Source organism: Podarcis tiliguerta (genome assembly GCF_965153285.1).
Source record: "Podarcis tiliguerta genome assembly, chromosome: 11".
Classification (NCBI taxonomy): domain Eukaryota; kingdom Metazoa; phylum Chordata; class Lepidosauria; order Squamata; family Lacertidae; genus Podarcis; species Podarcis tiliguerta.
The window spans coordinates 49,309,830-49,327,169 of record NC_139544.1 but is presented as its reverse complement, the minus strand read 5'-3'; the positions used below and the strand labels follow the sequence as shown (position 1 = coordinate 49,327,169).

General features: G+C 46.0%; 1 protein-coding gene across 1 annotated transcript in view; it reads left to right on the top strand.

Moving 5' to 3' along the window:
• ONECUT2 (one cut homeobox 2) overlaps nt 1–17,340 on the top strand; it is a 71,083-nt gene that overhangs the window by 51,065 nt on the left and 2,678 nt on the right. The window lies entirely within an intron of this gene.

The window sequence follows — 17,340 nt, the reverse complement described above, 5'->3', positions numbered from 1 at the left end:
GTCTTTGCCTAAGTGGAGAAAATTGAGTTTAGACTTATCCGAAAGGTTAGCAAGCCTCTCCAGCTGAGGGTCAATGGTATCTCTGCATATCTCGTCATAAAAGGGACATCTAAAAAATAAATGCTCGGGGCTTCCTTATTTCCCCTAATGGGCAGGTGCAAAATCTCTGAGCCTACGGGACTTTTCCAAATGCTCCTTCCAAAACCGGTGAGGGCAAGGGCAAGCTTCTGGTTAGATTAAAGGCCCTTCTTGTGTTTCTTGATGCGAGAAAATAGAGGTATGCTGCCGGAGTTGCAACATATCTCTTGACAACAGCACTAATAGATCATTGACTGTGGTACAGATCTGGCTCTGGAGAGGCCCCTGATCTCCAAATAATGTGGGCTGTAGGTAACACCAACTCACCCAGTGGTGAATTCACCAAAAGCAGACTGTGACTTTCTGAGCATATTGGAACTTGGCGGCTTGAATGCAGACTTGAGATATGACCTGTGGAAGAAATAAGAAATTGTATAAGATGTGAGCTTGTTAACAAAGAAACAAAAGGTGTAGAATGTTGTTTTAGTGTGAGTGAGTGCTTAAAAAAATAAATAGGGAGAGCAAAAGTGGTGTCTTTTAAAAGCACTTGCTATTGTTGCTTTTTAAAGCTTCATAATAATTGGTTGAAAGCTGATGAACCAAGAGGCACCACAGCCACCCCTTGCACCGAGGATATGTGCCCATTTAATTGTTTGTAGAGATAGCCACTTAATGTGTCGAACCAGTGAAATATCCATGCTGCTGAGGAATGATCACATCAGAAACAAGGGGAAGGGAGGGCACTGCTTCCCCTCTGTCCTCCTTAAATGATGCCCTGGTTTCCATGCAGGGATTTCCTTTTACTGGATCAGGGGAATTGCATGTGTAAGCAGCTCCAGCTTCAGACAGCTCCAACAGATAGCTTAAGAAAGCCTGAACTTCCCTGCCCTCCATTAATCTTGCAACAGGATCAACTAAAATGCTAACACTTTTAATGTCAGCATTAAGTGCGAATATTTTTAGTATTCTGCATCGGGCAGGCTTGCAAGCCTGTTTCATTAAGGATCTCACGCTAATTGAACTAGCTTTCCAGTTCATACATATAGAGTGATTCATTAATCACTCTTCCTCATTACAGATCTGATCACTTCTCCATAATGCATCCAAGGGGACATTATGATGCTTTGCTCAGAGTTAAGAAATGGATTGCACAATTAGTTGAACACAGTCACCCTGACTTGCTGCAAAGAGATATGCAGCTGATTCCTACTGCGTCCCTGGCAAACCTGCTGTCACGCCTCTCAGTCAACGGGGGTGTTTGCCATTGACTTGCTCATGTGCATGACTTGCTGACTACAACATCAAGTGATGGCTTACAACAGGAGTGGGAAACCTTGCGGCTCATTGACAAATGCATGTACCGTATTTTTCGCTCTATAAGACGCACCAGACCGTAAGATGTACCTAGTCTTTGGAGGAGGAAAACAAGAAAAAATAAAATTCTGAATCTCAGAAGCCAGAACAGCAAGAGGGATTGCTGCCCAGTGAAAGCAGCGTTCCCTCTTCCTGTTCTGGCTTCTGGGATAGCTGTGCAGCCTGCATTCGCTCCATAAGACGCACACACATTTCCCCTTACTTTTTAGGAGGGAAAAAGTGAGTCTTATAGAGCAAAAAATACAGTACATCACCTGATGACTGCAGCATCAAGTGATGGCTTGCACCAGGTGTGGGAAACTCTTTAGGTGTTGTACTACAGCTCCCATCAGCTCCTGCCAGCTGATGTTGGCCAGGAATGATGGGCATTGTAGTCCAGTGGCGTAAGGAGGACCACAAGTTCAGGTCTCCTGGCATGACGAATAGGCCACAGGTAGAAGTTTCAGATCAACCCAACACTTTTCAATGCCTGCCATTCAAGTGCACTGAACAGGGATTTAACAACTGCAGCTGCCCTGGTTGAAATGTACCCAAATCTATTGCTGTGCCTTATATGCCAAAATGGCACCTGAGCATTTTACACCTATAATTAAAATATGCAATAACTATTCCACTGGAGTATTGAAACATCCTTCATTAAAGCGTATAATAAAACACACAAAGCACAGCAGTTTAAACAGATAAAAGAACCAGTTACAACAATAAAACCAGGAGAATGCTTGCTTTAAAAAGTTTGCTTTCAGGAGCCGGCGGAATGCCAATGTTGATGGGGCATCTCATATTTCAGCAGGGAGGGTACTCCGCAGCACTTCATCGTGTGCGAACTAGCCTAAGGATGAAGCAATTAAAAAAAATAATTAGAAGTGATGTGAAATAATATGAAAACACAACTGCATTTGGAGCAGTGTGTGTAGTTCTGACCGTCTCACCTCAAAAAGGATATTGTAGAGTTGGAAAAGGTTCAGAAAAGGGAAGCCAAAATGACCGTGTGGGATTAAAAAAAAACCTCCCCTATGTGGAAAAGTTGCAGCATCTGGGACTTTTCAGTTTAGAGGAATGCAAGTTAGAGAAGACATGATTTATTGTTGTTTAGTCGTTTCGTCGTGTCCGACTCTTCATGACCCCATGGACCAGAGCACGCCAGGCACTCCTGTCTTCCACTGCCTCCCACAGTTTGGTCAAACTCATGTTGGTGGCTTCAAGAACACTGTCCAGCCATCTCATCCTCTGCCGTCCCCTTCTCCTTGTGCCCTCCATCTTTCCCAACTTCAGGGTCTTTTCCAGGGAGTCTTCTCTTCTCATGAGGTGGCCAAAGTATTGGAGCCTCAGCTTCAGGATCTGTCCTTCCAGTGAGCACTCAGGGCTGATTTCCTTGAGAATGGATAGGTCTGATCTTCTTGCAGTCCATGGGACTCTCAAGAGTCTCCTCCAGCACCATAATTCAAAAGCATCAATTCTTCAGCGATCAGCCTTCTTTATGGTCCAGCTCTCACTTCCATACATCACTACTGGGAAAACCATGGCGTTAACTATACGGACCTTTGTTGGCAAGGTGATGTCTCTGCTTTGTAAGATGCTGTCTAGGTTTGTCATTGCCTTTCTCCCAAGAAGCAGGCGTCTTTTAATTTCGTGACTGCTGTCACCCTCTGCAGTGATCATGGAGCCCAAGAAGGTAAAATCTCTCACTGCCTCCATTTCTTCCCCTTCTATTTGCCAGGAGGTGATGGACCCAACGGCCATGATCTTAGGTTTTTTTTGAAGACATGATAGGGGTGCACAAAATGTTGCATCTCTCTCTCTCTCTCTCTCTGGCAGCAAAAATACAATAAGAAAGTGAAGTTACTAACAATTTGCTGCTCTTTTATGACACCCAAAGTTGTGGCTGCTTCGCTCTGCCTAATGGTAGGGTCTGTGCTGCTGGTAAAGAAGCCCAGATGAGTCAGGTTAAGGTTTTTGCTTGGAACATTTGGGTCAAACCCAAGTCTGGCCAGCAGAGTTCTCAGATCCAAATTTTAGGTCAAAGCAGATTGCAGAAGCCATTCAACACGCTTGCAGCTTTACTGAGAAATGCAAAATGGGACCTGTACTCCCTTGGCCTGAAAATCCAGCTGCTTCTGTGGAAGGATTGCAGGTCTCTCAGTCCCCTTCTCTCCTTCCAAGGCCTCGAGTTAGCAGGTGGGGTAGGTCACAAACAAGGTCCCACAGGAGGTCTGCAAGAAGCAATGCCTGCCACTCTGAACACAGACTAATCTCGACAGCCAATTCTGCCTTATACACATGCAGAGGCGCACACATATTATGCCAGTTAACATGGTGTGAAAGCATTCCAAAATCTTCACAAAAATGGCTCAATATGCAGAATGCAAATGTTGCAAATTTGGGGGAACATACCAGATTCTGTCTGAATTCTCCTGGCAGTGGGCTCTCCATATCATCACTCATCTTTGCAGCCAGTCTCTTGTCCTCTAGTTACCAGAGTCTGCATTGTTAGATGTCTGGTAAGAACTAAAAATGTTCTTGTTTGACATGACTTTTCCTCTCTTTTTTCCTATCTCTCGAGGCTTTTGCTTCTGAGAAATCACCTGATGCAATGGCAGCTTCTTTCTCTGGCTGTGAATGCTAATGATTTTGTTGAGTGCCTCGCCAGAGCGTCCCTCCGAGCCTTTCGGAGATTTCCTCAACAACGTTTTCCAAATTTCCCTGGCAAGTAGCTGACATTTCCTTATTCCCTTCCAGGGACAGCCTCAAGACAATCCATCCCAGAGACAGCTCAGCTCAGCAGTGATAGTCCAAGACATTTTGCTTCCTGAACCAAAGCGCCAAGCCGTGCCCCTTGCCCACCCCCCCTCCATAGAAAGGCCAATCCTTTCACACATCAGTGCCCGCCATCATCTGTCTCCTTCATTTGGCGTGCTTCCTTGGAACAGGGATTTAACAACTGCAGCTGCCCTCGTTGAAATGTACCCAAATGATGTTACTCTAAGCAACTCGCTTCACTTGGTGCTGTGGTAGAGCTGGCCCTTTAACCCACAAATTACAAAGGATTAATTTTATCTAAACCACAGAGCCTAGGGCTTGCCGATCAGAAGGTCGGCGGTTTGATTCCCCATGACGGAGTGAGCTCCCGTTGCCTGGTCCCTGCTCCTGCCAACCTAGCAGTTCAAAAGCACGTCGGAGTGCAAGTAGATAAATAGGTACCGCTCCGGCGGGAAGGTAAACGGCGTTTCCGTGCGCTGCTCTGGTTCGCCAGAAGCGGCTTAGTCATGCTGGCCACGTGACCTGGAAGCTGTACGCCGGCTCCCTCGGCCAATAAAGCGAGATGAGCGCCGCAACCCCAGAGTCGGCCACGACTGGACCTAACAGTCAGGGGTCCCTTTACCTTTACCTATGATTATGATTATACCACACACACACCTGGCTGGGTTGCCTAAGCCACTCTGGGCAGCTTCCAACACATATAAAAACATAATAAAGCATCAACCATTAAAAATCTCCTGATACAGGACTGCCTTCAGATGTCTTCTAAAAGTTGTATAGTTATTTATCTCCATGGGAGGGCAATCTACAGGGCAGGTGCCACTACCAAGAAGACCCTCTGCCTGGTTCCCTGTAAGGTCACTTCTTGCAGTGAGGGAACTGCCAGAAGACCATTGGAGCTGGACCTCAGTGTCTGGGCTAAACAATGGAGTTATGCAGGACCAAGTCCGAAAAGGGCTTTACAGGTCAACACCAACACTTTGAATTGTGCTTGGAAGCCAGTGGTCCACACACACTCAAGAGTGCTTAAAGCAGGAATTGCCAACCTGTTTAGATCCATGGGCACATGTGGATTTCTGGGTGAATGTGTGTGCAGTGGAACCTCAGGTTATGTACCGTCCTCCTTATGAATGCTTCGGGTAACGAGCGCTGCTAACCCGGAAGTAGATGCCTCTACAGTGGTACCTCAGGTTACGTACGCTTCAGGTTACAGACTCCGCTAACCCAGAAATAGTACCTCAGGTTAAGAACTTCGCTTCAGGATGAGAACAGAAATTGCGCGGCAGCAGCAGGAGGCCCCATTAGCTAAAGTGGTGCTTCAGGTTAAGAACAGTTTCAGGTTAAGAACGGACCTCCGGAATGAATTAAGTACTTAACCTGAGGTACCACTGTACTTGCAAACTTAGCCCAGGAGCGAAAGTCGTGCATCGGCAGCAACACAGCAATGGGAGACACCATTAGCAAAAGTGTGCCTCATGTTAAGAACAGTTTCGGCTTAAGAACGGACCTCCAGAACGAATTAAGTTCGTAACCGGAGGTACCACTGTAATGATAAAAACAATTTAAAATATCTAAAAACATATAAAGGAAGGAATTAAATGTAGCACTAGGGCAAACGTTCTATAAGTGCAAGCATTTTACTTTGCCGGACGGGACAATTTCCCCGTCCTCCCCCTGCACAACATTCTGGGGGTTCTCCCAAGATAATTTTGTGGGGTGTATGGGGAGAAGAGAGCAGGGGACAGCCCCATTGAGCTAACAGAAGTCTTCTGCTTAGCGGGACTCATTAGTTGAATCCCGCCCAAAATGCTTTTAAAATGATTTGAATGGCAAAGTTGTTATGAAACCGCAATCTAAAAATATTATAAGGAAGGAAGGAAGCTGACAGGGCTATGTCCATTGCAGTACATTTTAATACTTGGTAAATGCTTGTCAGCATCTTCAAGCCGCAATCAAATGCAGCTGTGTGTGATACACACATAAAAATAATCCTCCTCCCCATTTAATAGGAGGGAGCATAAAGGGGGACGGGCATGCAAAGTGGCTATGTTTATACTGCAGCCAGTTATGCCTTGGGACGATGGTTGTCTGCACGCAGAGCTGTCTGAGATCATACAGGGAAGGGCCATAGCTCAATGGCACAGCATCTCCTTTGCAACATGCAGAAGGTTGCAGGTTCTTGTTTTTTTAAAAAAAGTTTTTATTAACAATTTCAACATAACAAATTATCAAAACATATCATATTCATTATTTCCCCTTTTTCCCCACTCCCCCTTCAAAGCCTCCCTCCCCCCCCCCCCCGAGATTTCCCTCAGCTCCTCTCTCTGATTTCTCAGCACATACTATTCTCTGCATGTTGTTAAATTATACATATCTGTAATGGTTCTAGGGGTTGCTCGTGCGTAAGCTTGTCCCAACCTCTGGCTGGGTTACCTGAGTGAACCTTTCCTGTCCGGGCAGCCACTCGCCCGTGACTGTCTCAATCGCTGGCAGAATCCGTCAGTGGGCGTTTCTTAAACTTCTTCCAGCAAAGAAGCTCTTTGACGCCAAGTCTCCGCCTACTCTCCCTGCGTGGAAGCCTTCTGCACAAGGAGGGCGTAGGCAGCGTAGGACCCTTCCTCTCCCCGCTGGTCCCCGGCAATGAATCATGGGACCGCCTCGCAAATTCCCCCATCTGCCCCCGTTCTCCACTGGAGCTACGTTGATTCTCTTCCCCAGAAGACGGGCTGCCTCTCCCACTCCCGGGACGCTCTCTGGGATCCCTTTGGAGCTTGCTCTCTCCCTCGGACACTGATGGCAGTTCCCTGACAATATCCTTACATTATCTATCTACCATGTTATCAACTAATAAATTTGTGTATTCAAAACCTGCCAAGGAGTCCAATTCATTTTGTTGTCTTTTTAGATAAATTGTGAAAAGCTCCCATTCTTCCTTAAAGTCACAGTTGTCCTTGTCCCGCAATTTGTATGGCAATTTAGCCAACTCTGCGTAGCTCCTCAATTTTTCTTGCCACTGTTCTTTCGTTGGGATTTCCTCATTCTTCCATCCTTGTGCTATCAAGACTCTTGCCGCTGTTGTAGCATACATAAAAAAGTTCTTTGTTTTTCTGGGCAGGTCTTGTCCTACAATCCCTAACAGAAATGCTTCTGGGTTTTTTTACAAATGTCATTTTAAACATTTTTTTCAATTCATTATATATCATTTCCCCCCCAAAAATAACTTCTCTACATTCCCACCGGGACGCAGGTGGCACTGTGGGTTAAACCACAGAGCCTAGGACTTGCCGATCAGAAGGTCGGCAGTTCGAATCCCCGCGACAGGGTGAGCTCCCGTTGTTCGGTCCCTGCTCCTGCCAACCTAGCAGTTCAAAAGCACCTCAAAGTGCAAGTAGATAAATAGGTACTGCTCCGGCGGGAAGGTAAACGGCTTTTCTGTGCGCTGCTCTGGTTTGCCAGAAGCGGCTTAGTCATGCTGGCCACATGACCCGGAAGCTGTACACCGGCTCCCTCGGCCAATAAAGCGAGATGAGCACCGCAACCCCAGAGTCGGCCACGACTGGACCTAATGGTCAGGGGTCCCTTGACCTTGACCTTTACATTCCCACCACATATGATAAAAAGTCCCTTCTTTCTCTTTACATTTCCAACATATGTTTGACCTGGTTTTGTACATTTTTGCTATCTGTATTGGTGTAATATACCATCTATACATCAGAAGGTAGCAGGTTCATTCCTCCAGCATCTCCTGGTAGGGCTGGGAAGACTCCTGCCTGAAAGTTTGGAGAGCTGCTGTCAGTCAGAGCCAATGTGGTGTAGTGGTTAAGAGCAGTGGACTCGTAATCTGGTGAATCGGGTTCGCGTCTCCACTCCTCCACATGCAGCTGCTGGGTGACCTTGGGCTAATCACACTTCTTTGAAGTCTCTCAGCCCCACTCACCTCACAGAGTGTTTGTTGTGGGGAAGGAAGGGAAAGGAGAATGTTAGCCGCTTTGAGACTCCTGAAAGGGAGTGAAAGGCGGGAGGGATATCAAATCCAAACTCTTCTTCTTCAGTCAGTGTGGACAATACTATGTGTGTTAGGCTCATCGTGAGGTAATTTATTGTGCTTCTATCCTCAAACATTCCTGCCTCAATCCCAGCGCACTCTACAGTCTGCCCAGAAACAAACCCTCAAGATTCCTCGTGCAAATGTCACACGCTTAGCCAAACATGTATTTCTGGTGTGTCGTGTGGTGCTGGGGTTTTTTTTGCAGCCATGAGATGTGATTTCAAATTCAGTGATCGGGGCAAGGGGAGATGAGGAGGGCAGAGAAGACCCCCCACAATTCCTTTTCCAGAGCAAACTTAACAGCTGGAGGAAAGTATTTACCGAATCGCATTGAGACGCATTCAGCCTTTGCATTATTTATTGTTCGCTACTGAGAAGGATAAGGCCATGAATTAGTGATGTGATAAAATAACCTCCCAAAAAACCTTTTAGGAACTACAGTGAAAAGGTAAGAGCTCCTGATCATATTCCGTAACTTCTCTTGGCTTTTTGCGGGACCATATTGGAGACAGGCATCATAAATAAATAACCTAAGTGAAGCAAAAAGAAATGGGGGGGGGGGAGTGTTGAGGTTGGGGAAGAAATCTCATACGACCCTATTAAACTAGTAATTATTCCACATACACACAGTTTAAGACTGGGGGGGGGGGTATTAGAACCTTTAAAAAAGCCTCGCTTAGCTCCTGCCTCATGAAAAGTACAACTAGGAAAAACGGCAATGGAGCAAGGTCTTTTTCAGTGGTGGCCCCTCATTTTGCAATTTCAGGCTCATCTGGCACTTTCAGGTGCCTGGTGAATACCTTTTTTATTTCCCCAGGCCTTTTAAATCCATTTTAGACTTGAGCCATTTTTACTCTTAGCAAAAGAGTATATTACTGCTGCCATTTGTTGAGGGTTGGGGGTTTTGACTAGATAACCCTTTCAGTCCCTTCCAACTCTGTGTGGGTTTTATGACTTTTAGGTTGTTTTATTTCTTCTTGTGGACTGCTCTGAGAACTTTATAAGGCAGTCCCACTGTAAGTAAAATAAAAATGAAAATTGATAAAAGCCACAACGTTGTCATTTAGGATGTCCTTACGGCTCATCTTGGAGGTGTAATTGCTCAGTGGTGCAGGCAAAGTGCTCTTCATATGCTCAGAGGTACTCTTGCCTTCAGTAGGACTTCACATGTTTGAAGCCTGAGTTGACAGTGAAAATACCCTTATTTTTCCATGTATAAAACGATGTTTTGTTAGGGTGTCATCTTATACACGGATAGTGTAGGTAAGGAACGGGCGATTGGTGGCATTCGCAAATTGGAGAATCCGATTGGCGATTGTCCGTGTGATTGGTGGCTGTGGCAAGGCCTACTGACGATTGGCTGCTGCTGTGGCAATATGGCGGGCGATTGGCGGCTGATGGCGGGAAGTGGGCAGACAATTGGTCACCTTGTCGAGGTGTGCAATTTGCAGTGGTGGTCAGGCGGGTGAGGGATTATTGGCAACCCCCCCCCCCAAAAAAAAGGGGGCGTCTTATACACGGAAAAATCTGGTAGATTCCAGAGAGACAAAGGCAGATACTGGTATGGTTACATGAGAATCATAATAGACTGGCTTACTTTACAAGGGTAACTGTAAGGGTAACTGAAATAACGTTTGTGATGATAGTGATTTGGTAGTAACACCCGTTCGTAGGAATGTGCCTCAAAATGAGGCCACAAATACAGGCCATCATTATAATGGTGCTGGGGACTGCTGGCTGCCTTTTCCCTCTCATGAGGGAAAACAGCAACTAAGCGTGAGATGAGGGCAGAGATTGGCTTGATGGCTGATGATGTCACATTATTGGTTTTCAGCAGTGATTTGTTCCAGTAGGGAATGGGTATTTTGGAAAAGGGAAAGGTTGCAAGCTTCCTGAGCAGCTTGTTACCTTCTCTCTCTTGTCTTTCTCCTTCCCAAGGCAGAAAAGAAGTTTTGGAGAATGTGAACAGAAACTCTCTTAAGTGTGCAGGGCTATTCGTACTACTGATACTACTAGTAGTAGCTGCTAGTAGCAGCGGTGGAGCAAGCTGATTGGGTGCCTGGGGCGGCACGTGTGCCCTGGTCCCAGGGATGAGGCCAGCCGGGGCAGGACGCTCCGTGGGGCCTCCAAGGAGTCCACCTGCCTCCTTCCACTCAGCCGCCCTACAGCTGAGGGGGAGGCGGCGGGCGGACTGTTTGGGGCAGCGTGCAGCGCGGAGCCATGTGGCTTGGGTGCGCTGCAGGCCCCATGGTAAGTGCCACCCAGCATTTTGTCACCCCCCCCCCAGTGGTGACACCTGGGGCAGACCGCCCCTACCGCACCCCCCTTCCTCTGCCCCTGGCTAGAAGTAGTTGCTAGGTGCTAGTAGTAGTAGTTACTACTAGTAGTTGTTGTTACTACTAGTACTAGGTAAAGGGACCCCTGACCGTTAGGTCCAGTCGTGGCCGGCCGACTCTGGGGTTGCAGCGCTCATCTCGCTTTATTGGCCGAGGGAGCCGGCGTACAGCTTCCGGGTCATGTGGCCATTACTGCCACTTCTGGCGAACCAGAACAGTGCACGGAAATGCCGTTTACCTTCCCGCTGGAGCAGTACCTATTTATCTACTTGCACTTTGGCGTACTTTCAAATTGCTAGGTTGGCAGGAGCAGGGACTGAGCAACGGAAGCTCACCCTGTCGCAGGGATTTGAACCACCGACCTTCTGATCGGCAAGTCCTAGGCTCTGTGGTTTAACCCACAGTGCCACCCCCGTCCCACTAGTACTAATAGTTACCATTATTATTATTATTATTATTATTATTATTATTACCACTAGTACTATTACTATTCCACTTATTGTAGTTGTTGCTGTTGTTATTCCTAAGGTCTGGAGTCATAAGAGTCATAGAGCTGAGTCTTATAACGGAATGAGGATGTATATCTTTTGGTGCCATGATCTCGCTGGAGCCAGCTGACTCACATGAGAGCTTGGCATAAAAAATAGGACATCCAATCAGAAGCCAGAATGGTGAAAATGGGATTTTTGACGGGCATCTTATTCCTATCCAGGTTAGGGTGAGCACGCATAATAATAATAATAATAATAATAATAATAATAATAATAATTAGAAACAATTGGCCTTGGTTCCGTTTCTATCTGGATGAGGAATCCTGCATCTAAACACTTGCGGCAGACTTGCTTCCTCCACCTGATCCAGCCCCTTTTATGCCCAATCAGTCACAGCAGGGGAAGACCTCCTGCAGATCTTATCAGAAGGTTCGTTCCATAAAATATAGGAACCAGGCTTTTAGTGTTGTGGCATCTACTGCCCTTGGAATTCCCTCCCCTTGAATATTAGAAAGACGCTATCTGTTGTCTTTTGGGCAGCTGCTGAAGACTTTCCCCTTTCAACAAGCAGCCTATGGCTGCATTCAGACAGCATTCATTCCATTTCCCCAGTGTTTCCACACCTGATGTTCCCTGCATTTTATGTGATATTTCGCACACTCCTTGAAATCTAGCAGATGTGTTGCACTCATTTTCACGATGATTGCTTCCAGAAAGGAAAAAGAAATGTTTGCAAACTCGTTAAGCCTGAATATTGTAGGAGTTCCATGGTGTAATTTCACCACATTTGTCACACATCATACCATGGGGCACGATTTGGGGTGGCATTCCAGCAGACAGTTCTTTCCTGCCATTTTCATGGATGAATCATGTGGGAACGGAAGCAACATGCGTATAAAAGGCACATGATGTCAGAAGGCTGACACCGAGACCCAACAGAGGAACGCTTTTCACCCAATCCAAACCATCCCCAGCCATGTGCAAAGGAGGTTTGGTTTGCCCTGCTAGTGTCTAAATTGAACCTAAACAGTTTCTCAAAGGGCATTGCTTTGTTTTGTTTTGTTTTGTTTTGAAATACATGTCGATCAGGTATTGCCAAACTTGGCCCTCCAGCTGTTTTGGGACTACAACTCCCATCATCCCTAGCTAACAGGACCAGTGGTCAGGGATGATGGGAATTGTAGTCCCAAAACAGCTGGAGGGCCAAATTTGGCCATGCCTGATGTAGATGTTCCCCACGGGCTTTCCACATTTCATCCAGGGAACTTCAGTTCTGCAAATGTGCATTTGGCAAGGCTTTTCCACGCTCAAAACAAGGAGGGGAGGAGAATTATGTTGGCTCAGCTTTGTCTCCAACCATGTGCATTAACTTAGCAGATTAATGTTGCATTTACTCAGCATAGTACTGCCGAGCGGAGCAGGAAATATAGTACTGTAGAGTTCATGGGAGTAGATATAAAATATTAGGTCAAGATTGTCTGACCCGCTATGCTAAAAGAGTTATTTGTTCTGGATTCATTTCACACCCTTTTTCACTTGCTTCAAGAATATGCTATATTCTGCCTACCAGATTATGGACTAGGGCTGCCTCCGAACCATCGCTATTTTGTAGGAGGGATTGGAGAGCATACTAGGTTTGTGCAATTAAAGTACTTTAAAGTGCTCTAGTGCAACAGATTCACTACTATTTAAAAAGCATGCTTTTTTTAGGTTAGAAAAATGATGAATGAAGGATGAACTGGAAGGTGTACGAACACCTTGCAAGCAAATCAGGATAGCCACTTCTCATTGTCATGTAACTGCTCTGCAGACAAATCAGAATAAATGCTCAGTAATTACCAGACATAGGCTAACCTCTGCATAAGCTTTCTGCAAGCAAATCTGCATGAATGCCCAATAAACAGATAATCTGGAGGAGCCCCGAGGCTGCCACTTCTAACCACAGCAAGTCACAAGTACCGTATTTTTCGCTCTATAGGACGCACCAGACGATAAGACGCACCTAGTTTTGGGGGGTGGAAAACAAGAAAAAAAAGTTTTTGAATCCCAGAAGCCAGAACAGCAAGAGGGATCTGGCTTCTGGAATACTGTGTGGCTGTTCTGGCTTCTGGGATAACCGCGCCAAGCCTCTTCAGGGCGGGCAGCGGGATGAAGGCTCCCCCTGCCCAAAGAGGCTGCATGCAGCTAAGGCAGAAGCCAGGACAGGCATGTCGCTGAAGGGGCGCTGCGCAGTTCTCCCTCTCTGCACAGCGCCCCTTCAAGCGAAGCCCCTTCTGTTCCTCCTCCGGCTTCCAGGACAGGCACATCGCTGAAGGGGCGCTGCGCAAAGAGGGAGAACTGTGCAGCGCTCCTTCAGCAAAGCTAGAGAAGGAACAGAAGGAGTCCCTTGTGTTCCTCCTCCGGCTTCGCTGGACAGGCGAGTCGCTGAAGGGGCACTGCACAGCTCTCCCTCTCTGCGCAGCCCATTCACTCCATAAGACGCACTCACATTTCCCCTTACTTTTTAGGAGGAAAAAAGTGCGTCTTATGGAGCGGAAAATACGGTAAGTCTGTTGAATAGGGATGCGGGGGATCCTGAGCCTCTTAGGCTTCCTGATCAGAAGGTTGGCGGTTCAAATCCCCGCAACAGGGTAAGCTCCCGTTGCTCTGTCCCAGCTCCTGCCAACATAAGTTCAAAAGCACGCCAGAGCAAGCAGATAAATAGGTACCACTGCGGCGGGAAGGTAAACAGTATTTCTGTGCACTCAGGTTTCCATCACGTTTCGCCAGAAACAGTATAATCATGCTGGCCACATGACCCGGAAAGCTGTCTGTGGACAAACATCGGCTCCCTCCGCCTGAAAGCTAGATGAGCGCTGCAACCCCATAGTTGCCTTTGACTGGACTTAACTGTCCAGGGGTCCTTTACCTTTTGTTGTTGTTTAGTCGTTTAGTCGTGTCCGACTCTTCGTGACCCCATGGACCAGAGCACGCCAGGCACTCCTATCTTCGACTACCTCCCGCAGTTTGGTCAGACTCATGTTTGTAGCTTCGAGAACACTGTCCAACCATCTCGTTCTCTGTCGTCCCCTTCTCCTTGTGCCCTCCATCTTTCCCAGCATCAGGGTCTTTTCCAGGGAGTCTTCTCTTCTCATGAGGTGGCCAAAGTATTGGAGCCTCAGCTTCAGGATCTGTCCTTCCAGTGAGCACTCAGGGCTGATTTCCTTAAGAATGGATACGTTTGATCTTCTTGCAGTCCATGGGACTCTCAAGAGTCTCCTCCAGCACCATAATTCAAAAGCATCAATTCTTCGGCGATCAGCCTTCTTTATGGTCCAGCTCTCACTTCCATACATCACTACTGGGAAAACCATGGCTTTAACTACACGGACCTTTGTTGGTAAGGTGATGTCTCTGCTTTTAATGATCCTGTCTAGGTTTGCCATCACCTTTCTCCCAAGAAGCAGGCGTCTTTTAATTTCGTGACTGCTGTCACCATCTGCAGTGATCATGGAGCCCAAGAAAGTAAAATCTCTCACTGCCTCCATTTCTTCCCCTTCTATTTGCCAGGAGGTGATGGGACCAGTGGTCATGATCTTAGTTTTTTTGATGTTGAGCTTCAGACCATATTTTGCGCTCTGCTCTTTCACCCTCATTAAAAGGTTCTTTAATTCCTCCTCACTTTCTGCCATCAAGGTTGTGTCATCTGCATATCTGAGGTTGTTGATATTTCTTCCAGGGATCTTAATTCCGGCTTGGGATTCATCCAGCCCAGCCTTTACCTTTTACCTTTACCTTTTACCTGTTGAATTCAGTGGGGCTTACTCCTGAGTAAGTGGTGTTAGGATTGCAGCCTAACACAGGGCTGGATTTGAGGGACAGCAAACCCACAGCTGTAGGAATCAGGCAGAGAAGCATGTCTGCTGATGAGACCCTGTAGGAAAAGAGCCAAACGCTTCCATTTGGGAATATATCCTACAGCGTTCAGATAATCAGGTCTCTTAATTTTGGGGGCGGAGGAGGGAATCAGTAGCATAAGCCAACGCTAATAGCTATATCTTTTGGAAATACAATGATTTAACTGTGTCTGCGGTAATTCTTCCCAAGGGATTAACACAATCCATTGTAAGACCTGCTTTTCAGTTTGTTTTGCACATAGATTTCTCAGTGTTCGTATCCATGAATCTGTGAATGCCCAGCTTTCATTTAGGATTGTGAGGAAGATGTGAATCTGTCCATACAAATCAGTGATTGGGATTTAACACACTTTTAAATGTGTCAGGGAGCAGGTTGAGTTAATGTTTTTGTTTGCATTTTTTTTATGTCTTTATATGTTATGCGTTTTTATGTTGCAAGCTGCCCTATGAGGGCAGTATATAAATTTAATTTTAAAAGCTAATGCTATTTTAGGATGCATCAATGGAAGTACAGGGGCCAGATCAAGGGATGTAATAGTCCCAATCTATTCTGCCTTGTTCAAACCCAACCTGGAGTACAGTGTCCAACTTTGGGCACCACAATTTAAATAGGATACAGTGGTACCTTGGGCTAAGTACTTAATTCATTCCGGAGGTCCGTTCTTAACCTGAAACTGTTCTTAACCTGAAGCACCACTTTAGCTAATGGGGCCTCCTGCTGCTGCCACGTCACCGGAACACAATTTCTGTTCTCATCCTGAAGCGAAGTTCTTAACCCGAGGTACTATTTCTGGGTTAGCGGAGTCTGTAACCTGAAGTGTATGTAACCTGAAGCGTATGTAACCCGAGGTACCACTGTATTGACAAACTGGAACATGTGCAGAGGAAGGCAACCAAGATGGTTAAGGGTCTGGAAACCAAGTCTTATAAGGAATGGTTGATGGAGTTGGGTATGTTTAGTCTGGGAAAGAGGAGACTGAGAGATTATAGCCACAAAATATCTTAAAGGCTGTCACATGGAGGATGAAACAAGCTTGTTTGGAAGGAGGAATTTTGATTGGGCTCACAAGTAAAGGTGGACCTTTTAAATTTGCACTTTCTGAATCAATACACAAAACTACAGCCACCCTTCAAAATTCACACTTCTCCCAACTTTGCAATGCAGCTCTCCAGTCAAGTAATGTGTACAAAATGCACATTAGACATGTGGGGAGACATGTGAGGAGAAATGCACATATTGGGGAAAAGGACATGCAAAATGCATTACATGAGGGGAAATGGGATAAGAATGGGCACATTAGGGGGGGAAATACAGTGGTACCTTGGTTTACAACCATAATCCATTCTGGAGGTCCGTTTGTAAACCAAAACAGGTTGTAACCCAAGGTGTGCTTTCACCAATGGGACCTCCAATTTTTTTTGTTGTTGTAATCCCCCAAAAATGGGTTGTAATCCAAAAAAAAAAAAAAGTTTACAAACCGGGACACGGACTTCCAGGTTTGACGTGTTTATAATCCAAAATGTATGCAAACCAGACTGTTTGCAAACCAAACTAAAATGCTGTTGAATTTTCACAATGACTTTAAAAAAAACAACACAAAAACCAACCAACCACAAACAAATGTGCAAATCTGGATAACTGAACTTGAGGCTGAAAAAATGAGAAACTGAAATTGTGCAATTCATCAAATTTGCCTAATATACACATTCTTCAATGCAGTTTCCCCGAAAACAATTCACTTTTGTTTGTTATTTTGATATGCTTCTTGAACACATTACTTCTCCTGCCAACCTAGCAGTTTGAAAGCTCATCAAAGTACAAGTAGATAAATAGGTACCACTCCGGCGGGAAGGTAAACAGCATTTCCGTACGCTGCTCTGGTTCGCCAGAAGCGGCTTAGTCATGCTGGCCACATGACCCAGAAGCTGTACGCTGGCTCCCTCAGCCAATAAAGCGAGCTGAGCGCCGCAACCCCAGAGTTGGCCACGACTGGACCTAATGGTCAGGGGTCCCTTTACCTTTACACATTACTTGGCTGGAGAATTCACTGCTGCAAAATTCAGAGGAGTGCAAATTTCAAAGGATGGCTATTTGCGTATTGTTTTGGAAAGTACAGAATAGGGTGGGTTCCCTTTGAAATGTGAACAGAACAGAGTTTCTCCTCCATTCCTAGGGGCAGAGCCATGGTAGTCTGCCTATATGCCAATGCCAACCCGGTTAATTACACGCTCTGTATTAACAGAGACGGTTTTACTATGCACTTCGCTTGCATTAGTCACTCCCAGTCAGAAAAGATGGGCCTGGGCAGGTTGGATATTGATGTTTCTGCAATTTGCACAATAAAAGTTTAACAGTTTAC